Source organism: Mustela lutreola, chromosome 1 (assembly GCF_030435805.1).
Source record: "Mustela lutreola isolate mMusLut2 chromosome 1, mMusLut2.pri, whole genome shotgun sequence".
NCBI classification, from domain to species: domain Eukaryota; kingdom Metazoa; phylum Chordata; class Mammalia; order Carnivora; family Mustelidae; genus Mustela; species Mustela lutreola.
Genome location: NC_081290.1, coordinates 32,472,837 through 32,486,485, shown reverse-complemented (window position 1 = coordinate 32,486,485; position 13,649 = coordinate 32,472,837). Strand labels below are relative to the sequence as shown.

Here is a 13,649-nt window from a genome sequence, read left to right as displayed (position 1 = left end):
GGAGGAAGAGCTAGAGGAATGTGGAAGAAGTAAGGAGATAAAACCAGTTCAAAGGTGCATTGATTACAGCCATGAGCAACTAGGGTTTCTCTGAGTCACATCCTGCTGGGAACTTCCAAGGAGTGTCTAAAACGCCTTTCAAAATCCACATCAACAGGGAGAAGCATTTTTTTATGGGCACTTTCCCTTTGGTGGGGATCGCCCCAAGAGATCTCTACCCCCCCACTCACCACACACGCATTTCTAGGCTCCATATGCCTAAAAGCTAAGGGGTCTTCTTTCAGAGCCCACCCTGAGGAGCTGGAGAAAACCAGAGCTCAAAGCAAAAGATGTATGGCACAAATTCACAGGGAGTATCTCTCAGAACAAAATGAAACAAAGTTCATGTGGAACTGTTTCTCGAAGCCATGGTTGGGAGATGGAACCAAAGAGGCAGCTGATACACATGACTTACAAAGCTTTCCCTGATTTTCTATTTTACTCTTCCAGTCTCATCTCTGGACATGGTAACCCTTAGAGCCTATATGTATCAATATAGTTACTCTAACAATACTTTGCCCTTTTATATAATCTGATTTTTTTTCCCCCTTTGTTTTTGGTGCATGCTGATTTCTCTTCTTGAAATCTTGAAATGCTGCCACTTTTCTCTCTTAGTTAACTCAATCTTTTAAACTAAACTCAGATGTGCCTCTTTCCTGGAAGCTTCCACGTTTCCCCCCAGTTAGTATTAAATGCCTCTATAGCTCTTGAAATTCCCTTATTATAGCTCTATTAAAGCCCCATTACAACATACTATAGCTCTAACACAGAAATCTAAATTTACTGCTGAGCCTGCCACAGAGAGATCTGTGAGGGACTGTATTTTAAATTTCCGTATCCTGGGTGCCTAGCATAGTACTTGCTATGTAATATATGTCCATAAATACCTGTGGACTGAATGAATTGAGTACATTTTGATTTTGCGATGGACTGCTTTTCCCGAACAGAGAAAATCTAATCTGATTTAAGGCCATTCCAAAACAATGGAACATGGATCTATTTTGAAAGAAGTTTACTAGATATCCAAATATGTCTTTGATATATATAAAATCAACAAAGCAGTAACAATGAAATTTTAAAAAAGCAATAAATCAGTAATAATAAACATAGGACTCCTACTCTCAAGAATTAGACACAAACACATAACATTATGAATAATAATATATAACATATAACATTATGAATAATAATAAAGGGGAGAAGATGACACACTGAGAGATGAAATACTGTAAGGTAGTATGGGTGAATAGGGAAATAACTAGAAGAAAATATATTTACTAGGAGGTCAGAGGATTCTGAGATCTGGGGATGAAAGGATAAGGAAGTTGCCTCATTTCTAAATATGAGTTAGTAATTATACTTAATTTATGTGGGGATTAAAATAAGGAATCATGAAGATTAAAACAAGGAATATGTTTATAGAGATTAGAACAGTGTCTGGCATATAACGCTTTATTACATATGATATACTTACCTTAGAAAATGGGGAAGTGAGTCTCAGCAGACCTAAGATATGTTTGGGAGCCGATAAAGACAGTTTGTGTGTGGAAATGGGGGGAGATAAGACTGGAGAGCTGTTTTGGATTCTTAGTGAGGACCCCAAAAGTCAGCTCTAGCCAGCTATGAGGGCAAACAGAGATAAGGTGATTGTATGTCTTAGTTTCCCCTGCAGTTTAACTAGTGCCTTGGTATAATTCTTAGGACGCCTTTCACTTTTCAGTGTCTTGTTTGGATAAGATATCTAAAAAATTGATATTTAAACAAGGGTCATAGGGATTTGTGGAGGTTATCTGGCATAAATATGTGACATACACTAAGAAAAACATTTCATGGGTTGATAACAAACTGTTGTTTGTTTAAAATCATATTTGTTTCCACAGAATCATAAAAATCTAGCACTGAAAGGGGCCTGGAGATAGATGGTAGAATTCATTCTTCATTTTTATATTGGCACATTGTAATTTGCTTTCAGTGTATTTAGAAATGTTCAAAGAAATATGTGAAGCTGAATTTTTTGCATAAATGACAAAAAACAAGCAAAATACAAAAAATAGAAGGAAGTCAAAGCTCATGGCAAAAAATACAAATAGCTCATGCATATGGGAAATGCTTTACTTCATATTCAAATGACAGCTCTAAACTATTTTCATATGCCAGATTTGGAATTGTATACGCTCGTCAATACTTTAGTATTGGCATGGCAATTTTTGTGTAGTGATGTCAACATTCTGCACTTTGCCCTTATTATCTAACACACATAATTGAGAAATTGGGAAACTAAAGTACTGATAACGGTGATATGAACATGGTTCTTGTGACTTTAATAAGGCAAATTTTAAAGTCATCAGTTGTACTTGAAATAAACAAATCAATCTAGTGTTGAGTCAACCTAAGTCTACTCACTGGGCAGGAGTAAGAGATGCAGGACAGGACTTCCATGAGCCCTGTTGGCTTGTACCAGCTTGAAACTGGTCAGAACCTATGCAAAGCTGATCACCACAGTGGGGAATGGGATATGTGAGATGTGACACCATGAGGATCCGAAGTGGTGTGTGAGAAGTGTCTGATACAAAATCTTCTTTAGATTGCCTTGGTATTTTCATTTCACCTGTACTGACTTCTTTTTTGAATTCAGTTCATTTTCTTCACACATTTGGAATTAGGGTGTGCAAGGTCACCTCAAATAGGACATTTCTTTCTCTCTCTCCACTGACCAGTCTGGTAGTTTTGGCACCATCACTTTAGTCTAGAAGCACATCTTAAATGGTTACTTAAGACTTTTGTTCTCTGGTGATACTGGGTATGTTTTGTATCCAGTTACAAAACCAGGAGGTAGCTTGGCTCAGGTTCTTTTTGGCAGGGCTCTGTCTTGCTATATTTTGTATAAGCTGTATTTCTAGGCAGCTAATGAGTTTATCCGCCCTCCCTACTCCCTAGTACCAGTCATGAAATGATAAGTCCTAGCCTCACCCCATTTTAAGTAATGAGTCTGGCTTTAGTCTATTGCTTTGGGAACTGTGTCACTTTATCCCCACCTAACACTTTGTTTCTATTTCTGGTCCTTGATGTGAATATCTTCTTTTGATTTTTTTTTTTTTCCAAAAGATCTACCTTTTCATTTTTTTAAAATATATTTTTTAAAGATTTTATTTATTTATTTGACAGACAGAGATCACAAGCAGATAGAGAGGCAGGCAGAGAGAGAGGAGGAAGCAGGCTCCCCACTGAGCAGAGAGCCTGATGTGGGGCTCCATCCCAGGATTCCAGGATCATGACCTGAGCCAAAGGCAGAGGCTTTAACCCAATGAGCCACCAAGGCACCCCTACCCTTTTTCATTTTAATCTCCCATACTACTTGGAGCATTGAGTTGGGGCATATCTATACCTAAAGTTACTAGGTATTATAACTTCATAGTAATTGCTATCTTGACTGGGCATCTGTTGGAAAAATGATTTTGAACAGATTTGAATATCTCTCCCAGGAAAACTACTAATCAAGTATAAATATAGAACAAAAATGTTTCCATACATGCAAAGATTCAGGAGCATTTGCCTTCCTCATATCATTTCAGGAAAAAAAAAATTAAGCATGACTTTTACAAAAAAGAAAGGCACAAACCAAGAGATGAGAAAATTTTGGAATTTAGGAAACATTATGGGTTACCTGAGACACATCGACACATTAATCAAGAGAAAAGAAAGTAAATTATAAACATCAGGGAAAACCACAGGCTTAAAAATAGTCATGAGCCGATATGTAGCATATGCAAATTTATCATTTTGAGATGCTAGTCAATGTTTTTTGGTCTTTCATGCCTTTGACGTTTTGAAGAATACAGTTATTTAGTAGAACATTCCTCAATCTGGGTTTCTCTGATGTTTCCTCATGACTAGATTTAGGTTACACATTTTTGGCTGGGATATTATGTAAATGATGTATCTTTTTGGGGGTATCACATCTGAAGGCATATGTCCATTTATTCCTTATGAATAATATTACTTGTGATAACTTTATTATGGTATTGTCTAGTATCTCCACTGTATAGTCATTTTTCTTATTTTACTTAATTTTTCTTCAGATTCCTTGTTTTTTGTTTTATTTTGTTGTTATTTTTATTATGTTCAATTAGCCAACATATAGTACATCATTAGTTTTTGATGTAGTATTCAACAATTCATCAGTTGTGTATAATACCCAGTGCTTATCACAAGATGTGCCCTCCTTAATACCCATCACTTGGTTACCTTATCCCTTTCCTCTGTAACTCTCAGTTTGTTTCCCCAAGTCCAGAGTCTCTCATGGCTTGTCTCTCTCTCTGATTTTTTTCCCGTTCAGTTTTCCCTCCCTTCCTCTATGGTCCTTTGCACTATTCCTTTTATTCCACAAATGAGTGAGACCGTAAGATAATTGTCTTTCTCCGCTTGACTTATCTCGCTTAGCATTATCCTCTCCACTTTCATCCATGTCGATGCAAATGGTAGGTATTCGTCCTTTCTGATGACTGAGTAATATTCCATTGTATATATGAACCACATCTTCCTCATCCATTCATTTGCTGAAGGACATCTGGGCTTTTTCCACATTTTGGCTATTGTGGACATTGTTGCTATGCTATGTGGACTGGGGTACATGTGCCCCTTCTTTTCACTACATCTGTATCTTTGGGATAAATATTTAGAAGTGCAATTGCTGGGTAGTGGGGTAGCTCTATTTTTAGGGTTCCTCTATGTCTATTCTCGAGGAACCTCCATACTATTTTCCAGGCATCTATAATGTCATTTGCAAATATCTTCTTCCATTCAGTGGGTATGCTCTTAGTTTTGTTGACTGTTTCCTTTGCTGTGCAGAACCTTTATATCTTGATGAAGTTCCAAAAGTTCATTTTTGCTTTTATTTCCCTTGCCTTTAGAGACGTGTCTTGAAAGAAGTTGCTGTGGTCGCTGTTGAAGAGGTTACTGCCTATGTTCTCCTCTAGGATTTTGATGGATTCCTGTCTCACATTGACGTCTTTCATCCATTTTGAGTTTATCTTTGTGTATGGTGTAAGAGAATGGTCCAGTTTCATTCTTCTGCCTGTGGCTGTCCAATTTTCTCAGCACCATTCATTGAAGAGACTGTCTTTTTTCCATTGGATATTCTTTTCTGCTTTTTTGAAGATTAGTTGACCATAGAGTTGAGGGTCCATTTCTGGGCTCTCGTTCTGTTAATAAATAATTTATTGGGAGATACTTTGAGGTTGTGTGATTATCTCATTACTCATCAAATTTGTACACCCAAGATTAAGTACATATTGATAACTTTTGCCTAAATAAATTTTTAGAATTATGTTTGCACAATGAAGATTTTCCCCCTACAGTGCTTAGTAGTCTTCTGTAAGAAATATTTTGTTTCTCCTTTGTTTATAGATTTATTTATCCCATCTATTTATTATTAGCATGTAGACTTGTGGACTCTTATTCACTGGGTTATAATCCATTACTGTCCTTATTTATTTTAATACTTTAAATCTTCCAGTTTGGACCAGTAGGAACCCCTTAAACTAGCACTGGTCTCTTTCTGACACAACTTAATCAATTTTTTAAAAGACTTTATTTATTTATTTGACACAGAGAGAGAGAGTGTGAGAGGGAACACAGCAGGGGGAGAAGCATGAGCAGGCTTCCCACTGAGCAGGAAGCCCAATGTAGTGCTCAATCCCAGGACACTGGGATCATGACCTGAGCCAAAGGCAGATACTTAATGACTGAGCCATCCAGGTCCCCAGCCCCAGTCAATCTTTTTTATTAACATATAATGTATTACTTGTTTCAGGGATACAGGTCTGTGAATCATCAGTCTTAGACAACTCACAGCACTCACCATAGCACATACCCTCTCCAATGTCCATCACCCAGCCACCATAACCCTCTCATCCCTCTCCCCTCCAGCAACCCTCAGTTTGTTTCCTGAGATTAAGAGACTCTCATGGTTTGTCTCCCTCCCTGGTCCCATCTTGTTTCATTTTTCCCTCCCTTCCCCTCATGAAAACCTGCCCAGCCTCCCAAATTCCTCTTATTAGAGAGATCATATGATAATTATCATTCTCTGATTGACTTATTCACTTATTCACTTAGCATAATACCCTCTAGTTCCATCCATGTCATTGCAAATAGCAAAATTTTGTGATTTTCGATGGCTGCATAGTATTCCTGTGTGTGTGTGTGTGTGTGTGTGTGTGTATCACATCTCCTAATCAATTTCTTAAACAATTTGATTAAATTTCTTAAATAATTTGATTAAATTAATTAAATAATCAATTTCTTCCTGACTTTTTGTCTTAAGGCATTCCAAGCTCACTTTATACCTTCTCTGAGGAATCTCAGGAATCGACCACTTCTTCAAAGAGCCTTGGTACCTTTCGGGGCAGAATGGCTTAGGAAACCAAAATCTGGGTAATAGGCTTGCTCACTACTGCTTGTCTGTCATTAATTGCCTGTCCTTTCAGTGAGCGAATCTAATGATGGTGGTGGAGGGACCTCTTTCATAATCTGGATATTTTTTTAAGTTAATTTGAAGCTCATACCATTCTTTCTCTCCTGGTAATGCTGATGCTTGGAATGTGTCATTTTATTTTTGCTCCTTATTGATCTTACTTTTGGCGGGGAGAATGTATCCAGTGATTTGGACTCAGGAAGCTGCCATTATGAGTGCTGACCAGAACCTCTGAGATCCAGTCTTTTGGTGTCTTCCTTATCCAGGGCACTTTCAGTCTCCAGGGTAATTAAAATTTAAATGGAGATTTTCAATGAATTAATGTATATGCTGATAAAAACCTTGAGACTGGAAATCTATGCTCTCTCTCCCTATGATCTTTTACGTTAATAGTGTGTGGCGGTTTAGGGTCACAGAAGAAAGCTTGGGGGAAAATAAAGCTAAGGATTATTTCCTTAAAGAGAACACTGATAGCTTCTGTAATTTGCTTTTATACAAAAGCAGGAGGCTACTGCTCTTTTCCCAATACATTTGGTATTTTCTCTCTCTTTCTCTCTCTTTCTGTGTGTGTGTATGTGTGTATGTATCCTTGGCATTTATGAAAGTCTAATCTGATGTTATTGCTGAGAGCAGAAATACAGAGAGGGGGGCAAAAAGTATCTCATTTCCTCCAGTATTGATAGCACAAATGAGAACTTAGTGTTGCATTCCGATGAGATTGTGGCTTTCATTAATTTCACACTCACAGCTGATGAATGAAAATTGTTTTGTTCTACTAGGCAGACTGCTCCTGCAGAGTAATTAATCCCAAATGAAGGGCTGGAACAACTTCCACTGAAAATGCTCTGTGTCTGCAGCTCAGCTGAGACTCGAGGACGAGGGCTTTATGGGCAGCGACTCGTGACTTCATGATTCCTCTCGCTTACACGGGGAGAGTGACAAATGGAGTCACTGACACTCGTTTTAATTAAAGAGACTCTGAAACAGGTGGCCAGGCAGGGTGAAGGAGGTACAGAGGGCTTCTTAGATAAGAGCTTCTTAGAGTGAATACATCTGACTCTAAAAGATGCTGTCCTGGGCAGAAAGGCTACCTCAATATTAATGTATAGAATGGGAACAACTGGGACTATGAAGCGCCCACGATAGTCTTCTGCCAGGGAAACAAGACAGGAATTAGACAAAGTGACAGGAAGGAAGGACATCCTTGAAAGAGGCCCCTTAATGTTTAGTTTATTAATGTTATGAGACACAATACGGAACCTCACTGGTGAGTATGTGTTTGAAGATTCCAGCACTGCCAGCGCTGACTCGTATCTGAGTATAGATCCAATGGTTTGAGATCAGTTTTACATGCACCTAATATTTCTCCCGAAGTCGCCCCGGTGAGCGTCTTCCTTGCCATGCCAGCTTCACCTTCACAAAGGGATAAACCCGGGGTCACTGTCATGTATTTCTTGAGCAACTCCAGCCTCGACAAAGCTTTGTTTTTTCCTTGGAGCGCTAAAGTTCCCAGACAGAGTTGAGCCCCCTTGTTTCTTAACATGTCACATAAGGACCAGCAGCTGCACCTGGAAGTTTACTGTAAGAAACAGAATTTTTTGCTCCACGGGACCTGGGGAACCAGAGTTGCCTTTTAACAAGATTCCCAGGGGACTCCTTTGCAAACCACAGTTTGGGATGCACGGCAGGAGAGGACTGGATCTCACCCTTGACTTTGTGGTATCCCTTTGCTTTCCTCCCCTCATTCCGCCTCCTTGTTCTGCCTCCCGCTGTTGCTGGCCACAGGCGTCGTTTCTTAATGTTTCAGTGTGTCTGTCTTGCTCCTTTCTAGACTGCATATTCCCCAAGAGCATGTCTTATATCTTCCAGAGTGCCATTTTACTTGGCTTTCAGTAATTATTGGCTATAATCAGTTAACTGGTATATTTGATTGATTAAAAAGTGAACACTGTGAGCGGGGAGAGAACCCATAGAAAAACCCACTGCTTCTGCCCCTGCAGGTGCCCAAGTGGTCTGTGATGAAGCTCTTTGTGCTTTCTTTTTTTCTTTTTTCTTTTTTTTTTTTTAAATTTCTTTCCAGCATAACAGTATTCATTGTTTTTGCACCACACCCAGTGCTCCGTGCAATCTGTGTCCTCTCTGTGCTTTCTGTTGAAGGAGCAGATGACAACATAAAGGATACTTGTCCCCAGATCCCCCATCCCCCATGCTGCCTCCCATCAATTTTATAACATATTCTTGTACCTTGACCATCTCTCTTCTGACACTGGAGTTATTTGCCAGCAGGTGTCTGAATTTACTCACGTGAATAAAGTCCTAGAGCACTCTCCCCTTTGCATCTGTTTATACATGCTAAATGTCAGGGTGAATCTATCTAGGCTCAAGCAGGGAGCTCTACTAGCTGACATTTTGTTTTATTTTATTTTATTTTTTATTTTTTTAATATTTTATTTATTTTATTTGACAGACAGAGATCACAAGTAGGCAGAGAGGCAGGCAGAGAGAGAGGGGAGGAAGCAGGCTCCCTGCCGAGCAGAGAGCCCGATGTGGGGCTCGATCCCAGGACCCTGAGATCATGACCTAAGCCGAAGGCAGAGGCAGAGGCTTTAACCCACTGAGCCACCCAGGTGCCCCCTAGCTGACATTTTAATAATAACTATCATATGACTTAATAATACTCCGGGTTAAAAAAAAATACATAAATACATAAATACAGATTAGTAGCATCTCTCGACATACCTGGGCCTGTACTTTCTCAGGTGACATCAGGTCGAGCTGCGTAGGGGACACAGTTGCTCTTTCCAAAAATGCTACTTCTTGTACTTTTTATTATGTCTCTAACCCAAAGTTCAAGAGTCCTCGGGATTTATCCTCATATCTACTCTGTCGGTTTTTTATACCTGGTCCAAGCTCCTCCTGTTTACATTGCCTGCTTATCTCCTGTGGGCGTTTGAATTGGAGACCACAGGCTAGCTTCTTAGTCTCCTTTCTTGGACATGATATTTTTAAGGTGTGCCATTTTCTTTTGCTTTCTGTTTTGTAAAGGTGTACTGTCAAACATCATTCCTTTCCAGGGTATACCTGGGGTACTGTGATTCCAAACACAGAAAGATTCAGACCTTTCACATCAGTGCCCTCAGAATTCGGGGTTTGACAGAATGTGAAAATACATTTGAATGATATAGAAACCCACAAGCCGTGTTTTCTTGATTGCTCTCACTGGACCCTTCAGAACACATGAAACCAACGGGCACTGGCCAATTCCCAGCACGTATTATGTACTGAGTAAACAAATAAACAAACACCAATTCTCCAAACCCACCCTTTATTTTCTTCCCGGAGCTTAAAATTTTAATTTATAGGGGTGTAAATTTCTATAATAGTTCTTCTCCACTTCCATTAATGATTTGGAAATCTGTCCTTGACTTCTGTAACTCTCAAGGAGGATGATTACTACCGGTTTGCTTGGAGAGATATGGAGTGTGTCGAATTATCATGTGTATCTCTAGCACGCCTGTGAAGTGTCTCCAATGAACAAAGCATTATGGCTTTTGTGGCACAAGGGAAAGGACCTTAGCTCTCAGAGAGAGAAGCAAAAAGTTTGACTTGCGTTTGAAGAGAAGGTAGGGAGTTAGGCACTGCTGACCATCCAAGGGAGGGCTTTTCTGCAATGTGCTGCTTCTGCATTTCTGGCAGGAAGAGCTAATTACAGGATAAGGGATACACTGACTTCTAGAACTGACTGCCTTACTTGGAGTCAGCAATTGGGAAGGTGAAGGGGGAGGCGTGGGGGGAAGGATGAGCCCCGAGCATAGACAGTGACTACATTCCTTGGCAGTTATCCAAACTAAAGACAAAATTTTAATATTTCTAATCATATTCTTCTCCATTCAGCCAAAAAGGCTTTTATTTTACAGCTTATGATGAACTAGTGTGAGAACTAATTTGCTTCCCCCGCCATCTGCCCTTAATGCACACATCAGACAGCACAGCGTTCAAAACCAATTACTAAATTATGATATATGTGTTGGGACAAGGTGTCACATAGAAATAGCAAATAACAGTGTAATGTGTGGTAATCATATGTAGAGGAGCTGGAAGCTTAGAGAATGTGTTGACATGGTATGTGCAGAGCACCCATCAGAAGGTAGGTACCGAGGTTCAGCTTCAGGTCCCACCTCTGTGGAGTGCATGGGAGTGAGTCGTTCATGTTATCAAATAATCCGGAAGAATCTGCCTTCCTTCCTTCCTTTCATCTTTCTTTCCTTCCTTCCTTTTCCCCTCCCTTCTTTCCTCTTCTCAGTTCTTGCAAAAATTTCTTCAGAGTAATTTTCAGGAACTCAAATGTTGTATTCTTTCCTTATTCCCTACATCAAGACATTACATTAGTCCTGATTAAATCCTTATTATAGTGATCTTCATAGCTCTTCTCTCTGGTTTTTCTCCTTCAATCGTTAGTAAGCAAAGGGTGATTAATTATTGCCAATAGGCTTTTCTCTAGGGGTATTATCCAGACCTACAATAATTTCCTTTTAAATCTCTGTCCCAGAAAATAAATAACAATGAGGCATCCACACAGGTTCCATTTATACCCATAGCCCCAGTGTTACCCATTTCTAGATTTTCCTCTTTTTGTCTAAGGATCATCTAAATTTGGGACTTCAGAACAGTACCATGATTCTGGCTACTGAAGACTCCACTGCGAGAAATACAATGATGGAGGATGGTGGGTATTTTCTCGTTAGAAGGTTGGCGTGGGGCCTCTTGTACATGGGAAATACTGCAAATGGATACACATACACACACACTTAGTTCATCTCTAAATAGTTTTTTGAATAGTCTGAATTTGGTGAGATTCACCAAATAGTCTTTTTTATTTCATAAACATCTCAGACAAATCCCATAATTATGCCAAACTTTTCTACTCCTAAGACATTACTTCTCTTATTCCATTCAATGCTTTTATTTCACTTCCAGCTGATTTGACTTAGGGCTGGAAGGACTTGGAGAGATGAGAGGGTGTGTTCTGCTTCTAGAACATGCCATCTGCCTTCCCTTTCCTCACCCTCCTCCCTTTCCTAAGTCCCCATGCTCATGCTTCAGGAAGGAGAAAAGTGATTGAAAGTGACAAGTGTTTCTCATTTATCTCTTGGCTAATACTGGTTGGCTTTTGCTAGATGTCTCTAGGGCATTGTTGCCTGGCCCTAACATCTGTGGGGCCTGGGGCATGAGTACAGATGGAGGTCTAGACACCCTATGTCTAAATATGAAAGAGTTATATATCAAGCCAACAAAGTATAAAAGAAATGTATCTGTATGCTTATCTTGATATATGTATATATATATGAATATATATATGGATGATATGATATGAATATATATATTATTCATAATGATCTTCAAGGCCAGGTTAAAATTTAAAATTCTTGAATTCCTTGCAATTTTGTGTGTTAATATGGGATGAACTATCCCAGCCCTTCTCTCCACCCATGGTCCCAAGTCTACTATCCTTATCTTTCCAGGCCTAGATCTGTTTTACACTGATTGTGGCCTTGCACACTTGTGTGTAGTTGCTGGAGCTAACATGTTCAAGCTCTGTTTGACTTCCTGACACCTGCTTTGAGCAGCCATGCTTTGGTCACCATTTGGGTGGAGCCATTGTGTTCCTCAGGGAAGAAGTCTTTGTGGGCTCTGGATAGGCACATCCCTTTGTCCCTCGCTTTACAGGGAAGGACATGACTGTCGGAGAGCAAGAATAGGACTCTCTACAGAGCAAGCTAACAACTAGTCATGTTAAGGATCCTCTCTGCTCCCCTTTGTCTTCTGTTGATATAAGGTGGGGTGGGCGGTATTGAACTGAGTGGGGGAGGTGGTTGGAGGATAACAGAGCTCCTTTATTTCTTAATAAACCCAGGAGGGTCTGTTGGTCTCCAATTATTAGGTGATTTATGCTCCTGTTCTCAGTTTATGGTCTCAGTAGCCATTCCAGGACCAATAAGAAAACCTCTCAATAACCTAACACACATGCAAACCAAATATCTTTCCTATTAGAGTGGGTAACTTTGCCAATTAAAAAGAAAAAGGACTGTTTAGCCAAATATTTACCTTGATCTTTGCTTTTTGTGTATAGAAATTTTCTTTTACTTCACAGTATACAAATAGCATAATTGTAATTTGGCTTAAAAATGTGTTCCGAGCAACATGTAAATTACCAATTTAATCCCTTCTCTTCCTAGCTTCGCCCCATGCTTCTGCATCACCATCTGTCACTAGGATAGGCGGTGCACACACACAGTATTCCTGCAAACACCAATTCCTAAAAAATCTCCAAAGATGTGTCTACATGTTTGTTTGTTTTTCAGAGACGTACATAATAGATATTGCTTATTAACTAGGCATCATTCCATAGGCAAGGTGATACCTGCCTTCTGGAGGGTACCTTCTTTCTAATCTTTCTCACTCAAGGATTATCTCAGAATGCTAGTGACTGAGCATGAAGTCATTATGGGGATAACCTTGAATTCACGCTACTTTATATTAAAAGGTAAATCATTAACAAACACCATTGTTACCATTGGTAAAAATTACCACAAATTGCACAACTGATTGTGATACTAAAATGACAAGCAATTCCCTTGATGATCTAAAGTAGAAAAGGCAATAGACAGCAGGAATTTGTAATAAACATGGAAAATCTGACTTTGGGGAGGTTCCCTAATTTATGGAAGGTCCTAGATAAATAGTCCTATGTTTCACTTTCAGATTCAATAACACTCAGTAGCTGCTACTGCCTTGATTTCATATAGATATCAAATTTTTAGAAATATTTATACTAAACAAGGTGAGAATTTTGTAATAAACACATGTGTGCATGTGTACACATGTGTGCATGGAATATGCCAGGAATAATGATTGATGAATTGATAGTTTTACCTATATTTCACAACTAATCCTTAAAACAACTCAATGAAAGAAGTAAAGATAATTCCACTTTATATATAAGGAAACAGAGGCTCAGAGAACTTACATAATCTGCCTGAGTTCATACATTTAAAAAGCAATAAACTAGTATTTTCTACTATGGAAAATAGTATGGAGGTTCCTCAAGAAATTAAAAAAAGAACCACCATACGGTCCA

The 13,649-nt window shown here is 39.2% G+C and overlaps 1 protein-coding gene across 8 annotated transcripts in view; it reads left to right on the top strand.

Moving 5' to 3' along the window:
• Positions 1 to 13,649, top strand: part of GRXCR1 (glutaredoxin and cysteine rich domain containing 1) — a 327,600-nt gene that overhangs the window by 221,903 nt on the left and 92,048 nt on the right. For 3 of the 8 annotated variants that reach the window (XR_009350873.1, XR_009350876.1, XR_009350877.1), the window contains one exon: positions 4,950 to 5,264. The exons of the other annotated variants lie outside the window; for them this stretch is intronic. The gene's annotated coding sequence lies outside the window, so the exon portion shown is untranslated. Of the gene's footprint in view, positions 1 to 4,949; positions 5,265 to 13,649 lie in introns of those variants that run through there. 8 annotated transcript variants of the gene reach the window in all.